This window comes from Erpetoichthys calabaricus, chromosome 15, assembly GCF_900747795.2.
Source record: "Erpetoichthys calabaricus chromosome 15, fErpCal1.3, whole genome shotgun sequence".
Taxonomy (NCBI): Eukaryota; Metazoa; Chordata; class Cladistia; order Polypteriformes; family Polypteridae; genus Erpetoichthys; species Erpetoichthys calabaricus.
In genome coordinates this window covers 87850169-87868046 of record NC_041408.2, presented here as the reverse complement: position 1 = coordinate 87868046, position 17878 = coordinate 87850169, and positions in this window count along the sequence as shown.

The following is a 17878-nucleotide window of genomic DNA, read 5'->3' as shown; positions in this document are numbered from 1 at the left end:
CTAATGCTGTGTTTTGAAAATAAAAAAGGAAAGTGAACTAAGAATATAAAAATAAGAATATAAACAAACTGGTCAGATTTACAGGTGACACCAAAATAAGAGGAAGGGCAATCCCTACAGAATGAGCTGAATCATCACAGAGGGACCTGGGCAGCATACAGGCACAGCCACACGAAATTTAATCTCAGTAAATGTAACAAAAAGAGAGTGCAGGCAGGGTGGAGACGGTGGAGAAGAGTGTCGGGAGTGATTGGTCACAGACGGGTACCACCAAGAGTGAAAGGGAAGGTCTACAGGATGGTAGTAAGACCAGCTATGTTACAGTGCATCTGGAAAGTATTCCCAGCACATCACTGTTTCCACATTTTGTTATGTTACAGCCTTATTCCAAAATAGATTAAATTCATTTGTTTCCTCAGAATTCTACACACAACACCCCATAATGACAACGTGAAAAATGTTTACTTGAGATTTTTGCAAATTTATTAAAAATAAAAAAATTGAGAAAGCACATGTACATAAGTATTCACAGCCTTTGCCATGAAGCTCGAAATTGAGCTCAGGTGCATCCTGTTTCCCCTGATCATCCTTGAGATGTTTCTGCAGCTTCATTGGAGTCCACCTGTGGTAAATTCAGTTGATTGGACATGATTTGGAAAGGCACACACCTGTCTATATAAGGTCCCACAGTTGACAGTTCATGTCAGAGCACAAACCAAGCATGAAGTCAAAGGAATTGTCTGTAGACCTCCGAGACAGGATTGTCTCGAGGCACAAATCTGGGGAAGGTTACAGAAAAATGTCTGCTGCTTTGAAGGTCCCAATGAGCACAGTGGCCTCCATCATCTGTAAGTGGAAGAAGTTTGAAACCACCAGGACTCTTCCTAGAGTTGGCCGGCCATCTAAACTGAGCGATCGGGGAAGAAGGGCCTTAGTCAGGGAGGTGACCAAGAACCCGATGGTCACTCTGTCAGAGCTCCAGAGGTCCTCTTTGGAGAAAGGAGAACCTTCCAGAAGGATAACCATCTCTGCAGCAATCCACCAATCAGGCCTGTATGGTAGAGTGGCCAGACGGAAGCCACTCCTTAGTAAAAGGCACATGGCAGCCCGCGTGGAGTTTGCCAAAAGGCACCTGAAGGACTCTCAGACCATGAGAAAGAAAATTCTCTGGTCTGATGAGACAAAGATTGAACTCTTTGGTGTGAATGCCAGGCGTCACATTTGGAGGAAACCAGGCACCGCTCATCACCAGGCCAATACCATCCCTACAGTGAAGCATGGTGGTGGCAGCATCATGCTGTGGGGATGTTTTTCAGCGGCAGCGACTGGGAGACTAGTCAAGATAAAGGGAAAGATGACTGCAGCAATGCACAGAGACATCCTGGATGAAAACCTGCTCCAGAGCGCTCTTGACCTCAGACTGGGGCGACGGTTCATCTTTCAGCAGGACAACGACCCTAAGCACACAGCCAAGATATCAAAGGAGTGGCTTCAGGACAACTCTGTGAATGTCCTTGAGTGGCCCAGCCAGAGCCCAGACTTGAATCCGATTGAACATCTCTGGAGAGATCTTAAAATGGCTGTGCACCAACGCTTCCCATCCAACCTGATGGAGCTTGAGAGGTGCTGCAAAGAGGAATGGGCGAAACTGGCCAAGGATAGGTGTGCCAAGCTTGTGGCATCATATTCAAAAAGACTTGAGACTGTAATTGCTGCCAAAGGTGCATCGACAAAGTATTGAGCAAAGGCTGTGAATACTTATGGACATGGGATTTCTCAGTTTTTTTATTTTTAATAAATTTGCAAAAATCTCAAGTAAACATTTTTCACGTTGTCATTATGGGGTGTTGTGTGCAGAATTCTGAGGAAAAAAATTAATTTAATCCATTTTGGAAAAAGGCTGTAACATAACAAAATGTGGAAAAAGTGATGCGCTGTGAATACTTTCTGGATGCACTATATATGGGTTGGAGAAGGTGGCACAGGAGACAGAGCTGGAGGTGGCAGAGTTAAAGATGTCAAGATTTGCATTGGGTGTGACGAGGATGGACAGGAATAGAAATGAGGACATTAGAGGGTCAGCTCAAGTTAGGAGACAAAGTCAGAGAGGCGAGATTGTGTTGGTTTGGACATGTGCAGAGGAGAGATGAGGGGTATATTGGGAGAAGGGTACTAAGGATAGAGCTGCCAGGCAAGGGGAACAGAGGAAGGCCTAAGAGAAGGTTTATAGATGTGCTGAGAGAGGACATGCAGGTGATGGGTGTGATAGAGCAAGATGAGGAGGACAGGAAGATATGGAAGAAGATGACCTGCTATGATGATCCCTAACGGAAGCAGTTGAAAGAAGAAGAAATGTAACGTAAAATGTAAATGTTAGATTTTGCTGATGATACCGATCTCAAGGATTGGCAGATGATCAGGAATCTTTTGAATCATCACAGAGGGACTTGAACAGCAGACAGACTTGGGCGGATTTATGGCAGATGAAATTTAATGTCAGGAAATTTAAGGTAAAAAACTAAACACTAGATGTGAATACACCATGGCACACCTTATAAGGGGGACCTGGGAGTTTGCAGATGTTTTTGCAGATGATACCAGTCTTGATGGATTGGCAGATCATTGGGAATCCATCAAGTCTTTACAGAGGGACTTGGACATCATACAGATTTGTGGCAGATGGAATTTAACGTCAGTAAATAGAAAGTATTATACGGTGGAAGTAAAATGTGAGGTTTGAATACACAATGGGAGGTCTGAAAATCGAAAGTACACCTCATGTGCAGGATTGAGGAGTCGTAGTGGACTCAACACTATCAACTGCCAGACAGTGTTCAGAAGACATTAAGAAGGCTAACAGAATGTCAGGTTATATAGCGCCTTGATATCAGTAAATGTGAAGTATTACATGTAGGAAGTAAAAATGTGAGGTTTGAATACACAACGGGAGGTCTGAAACCCTAAAAGTCCACCTTATGAGAAGCTTTTAGGAGTTGTGATGGACACGACACTATCAACTGCCAGACAGTGTTCAGAAGCCATTAAGAAGACTAACAGAATGTCAGGTTATATAGTGCCTTGATGTGTGGAGTACAAGTCACAGGAGGTTCTGCTCAAGCTTTATAACACACTGGTGGGGCCTCATCTGGAGTCCTGTGTGCAGTTTTGGTCTCCATAAAGACAGAGCAGCACTAGAGAAGGTCCAAGGAAGAGCGACTAGGCTGACTCAGGTCTACAGGGTATGAGTTATGAGGAAAGATGAAAAGAGCTGAGCCTCAAGGAGATGAAGAGGAGACCTGACTGAAGTGTGCAAAATGATGAAGGGAATCAGTCCAGTGGATCGAGATGGTGACTTTAAAATGAGTTCATCAAGAACACGGGGACACAGTTGGAAATTTGTAAAGGGTAAATTTCACACAAACTTTAGGAAGTTTTTTCTTCACACAGAGAACCACAGACACATAGAATAAGTGACTAAGTAGTGTGGTAGACAGGAGGACTTTAGGGACTCTCAAAATTCAACTTAATCTTATTTTGGAAGAATGAAGTGGACAGGACTGGTGAGGTTTGTTGGGCTGAATGGCCAGTTCTTGTCTGGATTGTTCTAATGCTGAACCTTTATAACGCACTGGTGAGTCCTCATCTGGAGTCCTGTGTGCAATTTTGGTTTGCAGGCTACAAAAAGGACATAACAGTACTAGAAAAAGGTCCAGAGAAGAGCAACTAGGCTGAGTCCAGGGCTACAGGGGATGAGATATGAGGAAAGATTCAAGGACTGGAGACCTTTAACCGTGTAATGTAAGTAACTGTAAAGTATTAAGTGTAGGAAGTAAAAATGTTAGGTTTGATTACACAATGGGAGGTCTGAAAATCGAGAGTCCACCTTATGAGAAGGACTTAGGATTTGTAGTGGATTCTAAGCTATCGACTTCCAGTCCGTGTTCAGAAGCCATGAAGAAGGCAAACAGAACGTCAGGTTATATAGCGCCTTGATGTGTGGAGTACAAGTCACAGGAGGTTCTGCTCAAGCTTTATAACACACTGGTGAGGCCTCATCAGCAGTTTGGGTTTCCAGGCTACAAAAAGGACATAACAGCACTAGAAAATATCCAGAGAAGAGCCACAAGGCTGATTCAGAGCTATGAGGAAACATTAAAATCGCTGAGCCTTTAAAGTGTTTCATTACACAAAGAACCAGCGACATATGGAATAAGTGACCAAGCAGAGTGGTAGACAGTAGGACTTTAGGGACCTTCAAATCTCGACTTGATGTTATTTTGGAAGAATGAAGTGGAGTGGACTGGCGAGCTTTATTGGGCTGAACGGCCTGTTCTCATCCAGACTGTTCTAATGTTCAAATGATTACCTCAGCGTGGTGTGTCTCCGTGAGACGGGTGTGTGTCAGACTGGGCAGAGTGCTGTCCTGACAATCCTATCTTATATATAATTCGCCAGTCTACTCACTCACTCACGTCTGTCCTAAGCCGTTTGCGCAGTCGCCTTCTACATTTAATGCAGGGCCGTTCTTAGCAGTTTGGGTGGGCCCTACACGGTTCAGAAATTTGCAGGCCCCGGATGGGGGGGGGGGGGGAGTTCTGGGGGTGCAGAGCCCACCCTGAGCTCAGGAAGGTGTTCTAATAAAACATCCAGAAATGGCCTTAGATGACCAGTAGGCCTACATGTACGCTTGTGTGTATGCAGAGTGGTAAAATATTGATTTTGTTCTGGATCTGGTAAAGGCCGGTTAATATAGGGATATTTCATGATTGTAACTAGATAGAGATAGATAGATAGATAGATAGATAGATACTTTATTAATCCCAAGGGGAAATTCACATACTCCAGCAGCAGCATACTGATAAAGAACAATATTAAATTAAAGAGTGATAACAATGCCGATAACAATGCAGGTATACAGACCGACAATAACTTTGTATAATTTTAACGTTTATGGGGATCTCTCTGAATGAATCCTAAACAAATCTCTAAAATTAACGTTTGCTATAGTGCATTTGGCAAAGTTACGACGGCGTGACAATATTAGGGATTTAGGTGAAGATTTCAATTTGGATAATAAATTACCATTGTTAATAAGACTAAGAGATGCACTGAACTGAATTTCCTGGGACTGGCACATACGGCTGCAGTGCCAGGGGCATGACAGGGGACCCAGGCCCACAGCCCAACAACCAAAAAGAAAAATTGTAAGTTGGGGCCGGGGCCCACCTCACAGTCGGGGCCCTACGCAGATGCGTAGTTCACGTATGCCTAAGAACGTCCCTGTTTAATGTGTTCTGTGTGGCGATTGCTGCTGCCAGGTCAGGCGGAAGCCCCAGAAGAAAAAGACGGCACAAAAGATGGTATGTGAGACTTTTAAAATGTATCGTGTCATTACAATCGGGAATATGAGACTCTTGAATATAAAAGCAAAACGAATGCATCTGTATGTCGCCATTTTGCTTCACTACATTGAACCATTCATCAAACATTGAAGCGCACATATCAATCCCGTAGGATCCGCATTGCGACTTTCTGTCACATGTAGATACCAATAGTAAACAGAGACTCTGATGTCACATTCCGACTTTTATCACACTGTGCCCCCCAACTTTTTGCTGGTACTGCAACTCGCGCACGCGTCACGTTAATTTCTGAGGACCTGCTCAGAGGACGCGTCAAATGAACGCTGGGCACGCGTGGCAGCCATGATGTGTGCGCATCCGCTTTCTAAGCGAGAAGTATAAACCGGCCCTATGGTGAAAGTGCTATCTACTGCACCACCATGCCACCGCAAATTGCACTTTTTCACGTAGCGTGCACACCACTCACTTTGGAGCTAAAACTGGTGGCCATCTCAAAAAATAAAAAGTGAGATGTTTTCTACTATGATAGAGAGGAAAGCTCTGCTATGAATAAGGAGGACAAGACCAAATGAGGCAGAGCGAGAAGATCATCGAGCAGGACGACTGGGAAAAGAAAGCAAAGAAGTGAAAGGCTGAGAATGCTGGGATTTGAACACAAATTAATATTCACTGGCAAAAGAAATGAAAGGCCGACAAAAAAAGGAACGTCTGGCTATACGAGGATGGCGAGAGAAAGAAACGAGCGAGACTAGCAAAGTAATGCAGGCGGCCCTTCGCCTTTCTCCAGTGTCCGACGTATTCGGTTTCTCCCACAAGGTAATTATTCTTTCAGCATATCAGTTAACATGTCATCTTGTTACTCCTTTTAAATAAGTTACATTCCCGGCAATTAAGTATTTGATTTTTTCGTTCTGAGCAGCAATAGCATTGTTGCTTCTCAGTTCCAGTGACCTGGCCTTGTCTGTCCATCCATTTTACGTATCCGGAGCAGGGTCACAGGAAACCTGGCGTCTATCCCAGCAGGCATCTGTGTTGAGTGTAAAGGGCTTCAATGTTTTTTAAACATTATATGGCGTGTTCTACAGGTGACACAGTGCTTAATGCTGATGTCCCAGTATGACATGCACCTGGAATTCAAATCATGGCCCTACATTAATGGGAAAATGCTTGAGTGATGATTTTTAAAGATTATATAATGCTAGATAGATAGATAGATAGATAGATAGATAGATACTTTATTAATCCCAAGGGGAAATTCACATACTCCAGCAGCAGCATACTGATTAAGAAAAACAATATTAAATTAAAGAGTGATAACAATGCAGGTATACAGACAGACAATAGCTTTGAATAATGTTAACGTTTACCCCCCCCCCCCCCGGGTGGAATTGAAGAGTCACATAGTGTGGTGGAGGATCGATCTCCTCAGTCTGTTAGTGGAGCAGGACGGTGACAGCAGTCTGTCGCTGAAGCTGCTCCTCTGTCTGGAGATGATCCTGTTTAGTGGATGCAGTGGATTCTCCATAATTGATAGGAGCCTGCTCAGCGCCCGTCGCTCCGCCATGGATGTCAAACTGTCCAGCTCCATGCCCACAATAGAGCCTGCCTTCCTCACCAGTTTGTCCAGGCATGAGGCGTCCTTCTTCTTTATGCTGCCTCCCCAGCACACCACCACGTAGAAGAGGGTGCTCGCCACAACCATCTGATAGAACATCTGCAGCATCTTATTGCAGATGTTGAAGGACGCCAGCCTTCTAAGGAAGTATAGCCGGCTCTGTCCTTTCTTACACAGAGCATCAGTATTGGCGGTCCAGTCCAGTTTATCGTCCAGCTGCACTCCCAGGTATTTATAGGTCTGCACCCTCTGTACACAGTCACCTCTGATGATCACGGGGTCCATGAGGGGTCTGGTCCTCCTAAAATCCACCACCAGCTCCTTGGTTTTGCTGGTGTTCAGGTGTAGGTGGTTTGAAACGCACCATTTAACAAAGTCCTTGATTAGGTTCCTATACTCCTCCTCCTGCCCACTCCTGATACAGCCCATGATAGCAGTGTCGTCAGCGAACTTTTGCACATAGCAGTTGTATTGGAAGTCCGATGTATATAGGCTGAACAGGACCGGAGAAAGTACAGTCCCCTGCGGCGCTCCTGTGTTGCTGACCACAATGTCAAACGTGCAGTTCCCGAGATGCACATACTGAGGTCTGTCTGTAAGATAGTCCACGATCCAGGCTGTGTAAGGCCATGCTGTAAAGACCCCGGGGTCCTAAAAACTATTGAAATCGTCAGAAAAGTAATTGAAAGGAACTGCTCTGGGCATCTCTCTCCTAGGAGGTTTTGTTTTGCCGACGAGCTCACCTCGCTAGTGTATTTGCAGCTAAGCGACTTTCTTTCTTCAGAGGTTTTGTTTTGCCGATGTGCTCGCATCACTTGTGTATTAGCGGTGGGAGGAAAAGTAAAAAGGATACCGTTTTGCCGATGTTAGCGACTAAGCGACTCTGTCTTTCTTCTGAGGTTTCGTTTTGCCGATGTGCTGGCCTAGCTTGTGTTATTAGCGGCTAAGAGAGTTTTCTGTTTCCTCGAAGGCGGAGCTCTTAGCCTGACTCCATCTCTCACTTCCAGGCCGGACAGACGCACACACACACTTTCACACATAGACATTTATATATAAGATGTTTTGTGAGTTGTGTGGTGGTTAGCACTGCCATTTCACAGCTTTATAGACCTGCGTTCAAAACCATGCCTGACCACTGTCATTGTGGACTCTTGGTACATTAGAACAGTCTGGACAAGCTTAGGCCATTCAGCCCAACAAAGTTGCATTCCACTTAATTCTTTCAAAATAACATCCATCCAGTGCCATACCTATATGTCATCGATTTGCTTCAGCTCTAGTGATATTGTAGGAATTAAGAACATTTACAGTATGCTTTAGACTTACAAGGGGTAACTAAAGAGCTGTACCTGCTCTCCTGCTTGAGCTCGCCAGTCCTCTCCACTTCATTTAAGTTGAGTTTTGAAGGCCCCTAAAGTCCTACTGTCTGCCACAATACTTGGTCGCTTATTTCACATGTCTGTGGTTCTCTATATAAAGAAAAACTTCCTAATGTTTGTGTTTACCCTTCACAAGTTTCCAACTGTGTCCCCGTGTTCTTGATGAACTCATTTTAAAGTCACTGTCTTGATCCACTGGACTAATTCCCTTCATCATTTTGCACACTTCAGTCAGGTCTCCTCTTCATCTCCTTAAGGCTCAACTCCATTATTCTTTCCTCATAACTTGTCCCCTGTAGCCCTGGATGCATCTTGCTGCTGTTCTCTGGACATTTTCTTGTGCCACTATGTCCTTTTTGTGCCCTGAAGATCAAAACTGCCCACAAGACTCCAGATGAGGCCTCACCAGTGTGTTTTAAAGCTTGAGCAGAACCTCCTGGGACTTGTACTCCACACATGAAGGCGCTATATAACCTGACATTCTATTAGCCTTCTTATAGTTTCTGAACACTGTCTGGAAGTCGATAGCTTAGAGTCCACTATGACTCCTAAGTTCTTCTCTTAAGGTGTACTGTCTATTTTCAGAACTCCCATTGTGTATTCAAACCTCACATTTTTACTTCCTATGTGTGATACTTTACTTTTACTTACATTAAATGGTTAAAAGTCTCAACCATTCATTTTTCCTCATCACTCATCCCCTGTAGCCCTGGAATCAGCCTACTCGTTCTTCTCTGGACATTTTCTAGTACTGCTTTGTCCTTTTTGTAGCCTGGAGACCCAAACTGCCCACAGGACTCCAGATGAGGCCTCACCAGTATATTATAAAGCTTGAGCAGAACCTCCTGTGACTTCACACATGAAGGCGCTATATAACCTGACATTCTGTTAGCCTTTTTAATGGCTTCTGAACACTGTCAGGAAGTCGATTAGCTTAGAGTCCACTATGACTCCTAAGTTCTTCTCATAAGGTGGACTCTCTATTTTCAGACCTCCCATTTTTACTTCCTATATGTAATACTTTATATTTATTTACTTTAAATGGTTAAAAGTCTCAACTCCATTAATCTTTCCTCATACCTCATCCCCTGTAGCCCTGAACTCACCCTAGATGCTCTTCTCTGGACCTTTTCTTGTGCTGTTATGTCCTTTTTGTAGCCTGGAGACTCAAACTGCACACAGGACTCCAGATGAGGCCTCACTAGTGTGTTATAAAGACTTGAGCAGAACCTCTTGTGACTTGTACCCCACATCAAGGTGCTATATAACCTGACACCCTTCTTAATGGCTTCTGAACACTGTCAGGAAGCCGATAGCTTAGACTCCACTACGACTCCTAAGTCCTTCTCATAAGGTGGACTCTCGATTTTCAGACCTCCCATTGTGTATTCAATCCTCACATTTTTACTTCCAACATGTAATACTTCCATGAAATTTCATCTGGTGCCACAAATCTGCCAAATGCCTTCATGCTGTTCAAGTCCCTCTGTGATGATTTAACAGATCCTTGATTATCTGCCAATCCACCTGTCTTGTTAATTATTTTCCTATTTAAGTCATATATATATATATATATATATATATATTAAAAATAGCAGCTGCCCCAGCACTGACCCCTGCTGGTCACCACTCTTAACATCGGCCAGTTTTGATAAGTTTTCTCGCATAATCACCCTCTGCTTCCTGTGTCTGAGCCAATTCTGCACTCATCTAAAAACAGCACCCTGAACTCCCACTTCTTCTTTTAATTTGATGCCCACCTTCTCATGTGGCACCTTATCAAATGGTTTCTGAAAGTCCAGATAAATAACATCATATCCTCCACTTTGATCATATCCTAATTCCAGCATGTTAGTAAAACACGACCTCCCTTTTCTGACCCCATGCTGACTGTTCAGTAGACACTATCACCTGGCATATGCAATAACATGATTGCAATTACAATTAATAGTTATAGGTGCCAGAGAGGAAGGATGGGCATTCTGGCCAGGATAAAGGAAAGATTCATGCCCAGCCAGGAGGCCATAATGGGAGGATCGGGTGAACGGGCTCACCAGGAGCAGTTCATCCTCCAACACGACAGGTGGCAGTGTTCCTCAGAGCTAAACCCTGTCAGAACACCTGCAGGATGGCATGGGAGTTGGAGTCCGGAGAGGCAGCTCTGTCAGGGTCTTTGGGGACCACCATAGGGCACCGCCAATGGAGGACTGCCCTGATTTTCACATGACCCAGAAGTGCTTCAAGGGACAGGAGACCAGGAGCATTTTCCAGGTCTAGCGTAAAAGGAAGCCTGCTGCCTCACTGAAATGGAATCAGAGTTGGGAGGCAGTGGGCAACGCTCTTTTAGAAGAGGAAGGAGGATTTGTGGGTGGTTGATGTTGCTATTAATTGTATGTGGTATTGTGTCCAATAAAAATCATTTATTTGAACGTGGACTTGTGTTGGGTATTGCTGTGTCTGTGGTTTGGGGCTCAGTGGCACCCCCTAGTGGTTACATAGTATAGACCATATGAAACAATGAGGGTTCAGGCAGTCACCTTACCTCTAAGCAAGCCACTACCTACAGCACCATCAGCAAGTCTTCTGATCAGCACTACTTTACTTTAAAATAAATGAATCATGGGTTGACCCAGACCACCAAGCCACCGTTTGTCAACCACATCTTGACATCACAGATGACTTGTATGTTAATGGAACATCATACTCACTAGGTGCCTTCTTGCAATATGAGTGTTGTCAATTGCCCCGATTACATTAGGAAAACTGGACAATACTGCAAATTGTCATTTTTGTTTGCATGTATAATAAAAACCATATGGAAGCTGAATATAGCACCTCATCATTCATTTATGGATTGCAGCACAGCTGGCATGATGGAACAGAAGACTGGCTGAGATATTTCTGACCCGTTGACCAGTTCCTTCTGGTTGGCGCCTGTTGCCAGAAATCCAACCATTGTGAAAACCTGCATATGAACAGGCAAAACCCAATTTCGGACAGTCTATCTTTCTAACACCAGCACCAGCTCAGCACATAGTCCCAAGAGAATGGATCATGGGAGCCTAAATTGGCTCACAAGCCAGTCGTCATCATCGTGGGCAAAGCAAATCCAACTGGTCCCTTCATATCTGACCATTTGAATAATCATCAAGCGGCGTCAAACAATACATTGTCACACGCCAGAGGGTCGTCATCCAAGCTCACATAACGTATAAGGTACCACCCCAGGACTAGAGGGGGCGCTGTCACTAACAGTCTTGTCTCCTTTATCCCCCCTCACAGTGCAAAGAAACTACACCTTGAGAGCAACAGAGTCAGGGAAATCCCACCACTTCAGGTCTGGCTGATATAAAAAGGAGAAGTCCCTACAAGGTGGCGTCTCATTTGGACCTGAGAGCCCAACTGTCTGGAACAACTCTAGAACAGTCCTACCCAGAAATACCACTAGGGGGCGATAGGAGCCTGTTGCTACCAAGTGCCATCATGTAACTGTGAAGTTTATTTTTTATTTCCGTTTGTGATTAACCAGCTTTTACCCCAACTATTGTGGGACTTGCTTTGCCTACGCAGGTGGTTCGTAATGTGGTGGGGGTGGCAACACGTTATCAGTGCATACTCCCAACCGCTCTCTCTCTCCTTCTGCTGTGAAAGGAATCCACACAACACAGAGAAAGGTTTGGGGGCAGCCGCCCGTATACTTGATATAGGCTGCCAAAATGGAGATTTGTGGTGCAAAAATGGTACAAGTCTTAACAGACAGGCAAACATGGTGGTTTTAAAGCCAGGCAGAGGAAGTGATGTCATCGGGGCAGAAACTGGAAGTGATGTCATCGAGTCCAGAACCAGAGGTGGTGATATCAGGCCCCAGAACCGGAAGTGACATCATCAAGTCCAGGCGAAATTTCCCTTGGTTGGTCTGCCGATGAAAAAGAGGAAGGATCAGTGCACTCTGCCACCCCCTGGTCTAGCACGGAATTACAGTTAGGTCCATAAATATTTGGACAGAGACCACTTTTTTCTAATTTTGGTTCTGTACATTACCACAATGAATTTTAAATGAAACAACTCAGATGCAGTTGAAGTGCAGACTTTCAGCTTTAATTCAGTGGGGTGAACAAAACGATTGCATAAAAATGTGAGGCAACTAAAGCATTTTTTTAACACAACCCCTTCATTTCAGGGGCTCAAAAGTAATTGGACAATTGACTCAAAGGCTATTTCATGGGCAGGTGTGGGCAAGTCCGTCGTTATGTCATTATCAATTCAGCAGATAAAAGGCCTGGAGTTGATCTGAGGTGTGGTGTTTGCATGTGGAAGATTTTGCTGTGAACAGACAACATGCGGTCAAAGGAGCTCTCCATGCAGGTGAAAGAAGCCATCCTTAAGCTGCGAAAACAGAAAAAACCCATCAGAGAAATTGCTCCAATATTACGAGTGGCAAAATCTACAGTTTGGTACATCCTGAGAAAGAAAGCAAGCACTGGTGAACTCAGCAACGCAAAAAGACCTGGACGTCCACAGAAGACAACAGTGGTGGATGATCGCAGAATCATTTCCATGGTGAAGAGAAACCCCTTGACAACAGCCAACCAAGTGAACAACACTCTCCAGGGGGTAGGCGTATCGATATCCAAGTCTACCATAAAGGGAAGACTGCATGAAAGTAAATACAGAGGGTGCACTGCAAGGTGCAAGCCACTCATAAGCCTCAAGAATAGAAAGGCTAGATTGGACTTTGCTAAAGAACATCTAAAAAAGCCAGCAGAGTCCTGGACAAACATTCGTTGGACAGATGAAACCAAGATCAACCTCTACCAGAATGATGGCAAGAAAAAAGTATGGAGAAGGCGTGGAACAGCTCATTATCCAAAGCATACCACATCATCTGTAAAACATGGTGGAGGGAGGCAGTGTGATGGCTTGGGCGTGCATGGCTGCCAGTGGCACTGGGACACTAGTGTTTAAGCAGCCGAATGAATTCTGAGGTGTTCAGAGACATACTGTCTGCTCAAATCCAGCTAAATGCAGTCAAATTGATTCATGATACAGATGGACAATGACCCAAAACATATAGCCAAAGCAACCCAGGAGTTTATTAAAGCAAAGAAATGGAAAATTCTTGAATGGCCAAGTCAGTCACCTGATCTTAACCCAACTGAGCAGGCATTTCACTTGTTGAAGACGAAACTTCAGACAGAAAGGCCCACAAACAAACAGCAACTGAAAGCCGCTGCAGTAAAGGCCTGGCAGAGCATTCAAAAGGAGGAAACCCAACATCTGGTGATGTCCAGGAGTTCAAGACTTCAGGCTGTCATTGCCAGCAAAGGGTTTTCAACAAAGTATTAGAAATGAACATTTGATTTCCAGTTATTTAATTTGTCCAATTACTTTTGAGCCCCTGAAATGAAGGGATTGTGTTCAAAAAATGCTTTAGTTGCCTCACATTTTTATGCAATCGTTTTGTTCACCCCACTGAATTAAAGCTGAAAGTCTGCACTTCATCTGCATCGGAGTTGTTTTATTTAAAATTCATTGTGGTAATGTACAGAACCAAAATTAGAACAAAGTGGTCTCTGTCCAAATATTTAATGGACCTAACTGTATCCCTTTGTGAGCCCTTCAGTTGCCTCCCATGCGCACATGTGTGACACTGTCTACCCACTCGCCCACCTTAAAACATGTTGTGTCAAACCATTAGGTTATAAATTGACTATAGAGCAAGAAATGTAGTGCTTTTTGTAGGCAGGGAGTAAATCACGCCCGAGTTATTGATGCACTTTGTCTTCTAATCCTTACAACAGGCAGCCGATAAAAACTGACGAAAACACAAAAAGTTCTTCAGTGCAAATTCGCAGCACTGGCCCTCTTAAAAGAGAGGTAAAATACGGTCTGTACATCATAATCATCACATTTGAGGTGTAATGTGTTTGTCACATTGATGTACATTATAATAACGGTATGGGGGTATACACTCACTGGCCATTTTATTAAGTACACCTTGCTGGTAGCCCGTTGGACCCCCTTTTGCCTTCAGACCTGCGTAATTCTTTGTGACGTTGATTCAACAAACATTCCTCAGGGATTGTGGTCCATATTGACATGACAGCATCTCGCAGTTGCTGCAGATTTGTCGGCTGTACATCCGTGATGCGATTCTCCTGTTCCACCACATCTCAAAGGTGCTCTGTTGGATTGGGATCTGCTGACTGTGGAAGCCATTTGAGTCCAGTGAACTCCTTGTCATGTTCAAGAAACCAGTTTGAGATGATCTGAGCTTTGCAACATGGCGGATCATCCTGCTGGAAGGAGCCATCAGAAGATGGCGGTTATAAAGGGATGGACATGGTCAGAAACAATACTCAGGTAGGCTGTGGCATTTCAGCAATGCTCAGTTGGTACTGAGGGGCCCAAAGTGTGCCAAGAAAATATCCCCCACACCATTCCACCACCACCAGCCTGAACCATTGATACAAGGCAGGATGGATCTGTGCTTTCAAGATGTACAGTAGATACCATATTCTGACCCAAACATCCGAATGTCTCAGCAGAAATTGATACTCACGTTTTTCCATTCATCTGTTTCCCAATTTTGGTGAGCCCATGTGACTTCTAGCCTCAGTTGCCTGTTCTTAGCTGACAGGAGTGGCACCCGGTGTGGTCTCCTGCTGTCATAGCCCACCTGCTTTAAGGTTCGACGTGTTGTGCGTTCAGAAATGCTCTTCTGCACACCTCACTTGTAACGAGTGCTTATTGGAGTTCCTGTTGCCTTTCAATCAGCTCAGACCAGTCTGGCCGTTCTCCTCTGACCTCTGGCATCAACAAGGCATTTTCACCCAAAGGATATTTTCCCTTTTTTCAGATCACTCTCTGTAAACCATAGAGATGGTTGTATGTGAAAATCCCAGTAGATCAGCAGTTTCTGAAATACTCAGAGCAGCCTGTCTGGCACCAACAACCACGCCACATTCAAAGTCACTTCAATCCCCTTTCATCCCCAATCTGATGCTCAGTTTGAACTTCAGCAGGTCATCTTGACAAGGTCTACATGTTGAAATGCAATGTGATTGGCTGATTAGATATTCGTGTTACCAAGGAGTTGAACAGATGTACCTAATAAAATAGCCTGTGAGGAGAGGAGAGGCGTTAGGAGGCAGCGCTTCTGTGTAATGTTTTTGTATTTAGTTTTGCTTTAACGCCATTTTGTGACTTTGTCGCCATGGCACTGGTCAGTTGGTATGGGATTGGCCACATGGGTCACATCCATGCCACCAATTACAAAGTGAGGTTAAAAGGGTTGTTTTTTTTTTTGGCCAAGATTGTAGGTAAAGCCTCAAAGACTGTTTAGTGTTTACTGAACTCCTGAAAGCCTCTTTTTAATGATTTTTGCACATACCTTTATAACTTTGATTTTTGCATTGTGTTTCAGGTTCCTCTGAAAGTGTAACTTCCTGGCTACGACCCTGGCATTTTTTATTTTACTATGTCTTATTTCCTAGTCCTCTCTTTTCTTCGGAGACAGCATCAATAACAACAAGTAAGCACATCTGAGATGTTAAATGTCACATTACACGACTTCCCCTTGTTGGGTATGTCATATTTGCCAACTGCAATGCTGATCTCATCACCAGACCACACCAATTCACACGATTAAAAATCGCCGGGCATGTCAACGTTAGTAAATGTGTGGATGACCTTCCATCACAGTCAAGCTCACCCCTTTTTGTGAAAGTTTTGTGAGAGTCTGAGAGAATCTAGCAGGAAATTCCCAAATTCAGGTGTGCGTGATGTCAAACCAAGAGAGCTCCAGGCTTCAATGGCTGCCAAAGGGGCTTCAATGAAGTTCTGAGCAAAGGGGCTGAAAACTTCTGGCAATGGGAAAGTTCTGTTTTTTATTTTTAAGAAATTTGCAAGAATTTCTAAAATCTTGCTTTCGCTTTTGGGCATTGAGTGTTGCTTGATGTGAGGGAAAAAGTTAATTTAAATTATTTTAGCACAAGGCTGCAACATATCAAAATGTGAAAGAACACTGAAGGTACTGTAACAAGACATTAACAAGAGCTACTTATGGTCTTAATAACACAAAGTGTGGTGGCCATTTATCTCCGAATTGTGAAATACTAAAATATCTCCACTTTAGTCATTTAAGGAGGTGATAATACCTCTCTTAATATCGCATACTTCAGTATAAGGCTGGCAAATAATTAATAAGACTCAATGTAGCTCCATCCATCCATCCATTTTCCAACCCGCTGAATCTGAACAGAGGGTCACGGGGGTCTGCTGGAGCCAATCCCAGCCAACACAGGGTGTAAGGCAGGAACTGATCTGAGGCAGAGCGCCAACCCACCACAGGACACACACCCCAAGCAATTTAGAATCGCCAATCCACCTAACCTGCATGTCTTTGGACTGTGGGAGGAAACCCACGCAGACACGGGGAGAACATGCAAACTCCACATAGTGAGGACCTGGGAAGTGAACCCGGGTCTCCTTACTGCGAGACAGCAGTGCTACCACTGCGCCACCGTGCTGCCCCATGTAGCTCTCATATTTAAAAGAAATTTTACTAGCAAACTACTAGCCCTTAATATGCTGCACTGCACAGCGATGAGTAACCACTTCAGTGACACTTTGAAGTCATATTGTAGTAACGCATGTTTAAAGGGTCCATGGCAGTGTGCATGGTCTATTTAAAAATAGTGTGCTCGGGCTCTGGGATGGGCATAGGTGTGCATGATAGCCTGGGCGGGCAGCCCCATGGGTGCTGATTGGGAAATTGGCTTATTGCAGTTTCACATGCCAAGCAGCCAGTACAGCTGGTTTCCTCATTAGCACTGCGAGGCTCACAATTAAGGCACCGGTGCTAGGGGACGATCTACCGTCAGGGCGCCCCTGGGTGAGCATCCAGGAACCTGTGGTCTTTTCACCAATACCACCTCTACTCAAAGAAAAAATGGAATATACATGAGTCAAAATGACCATTACATAGTGCCTTTCAAATATCTATCTATAGTACGAGGGTGTTGTACCGTGTTAGCCATTATGGATGTAGTGAGAAGTGAAGCAAAATTACACCTTTTATTAGCTAACTAAAAAGATTACAATATGCAAACTTTCGAGGCAACTCAGGCCTCTTCTTCAAGCAAGATGTAAATGAATCTATCTATCTATCTATCTATCTATCTATCTATCTATCTATCTATCTATCTATCTATCTATCTATCTATCTATCCATTTTCCAACCCGCTGAATCCGAACACAGGGTCACGGGGGTCTGCTGCAGCCAATCCCAGCCAACACAGGGCACAAGGCAGGGAACCAATCCCAGGCAGGGTGCCAACCCACCGCAGGACACACACACACACCCACACACCAAGCACACACATTAGGGCCAATTTAGAATCGCCAATCCACCTAACCTGCATGTCTTTGGACTGTGGGAGGAAACCGGAGCACCCGGAGGAAACCCACGCAGACACGGGGAGAACATGCAAACTCCACGCAGGGAGGACCCGGGAAGC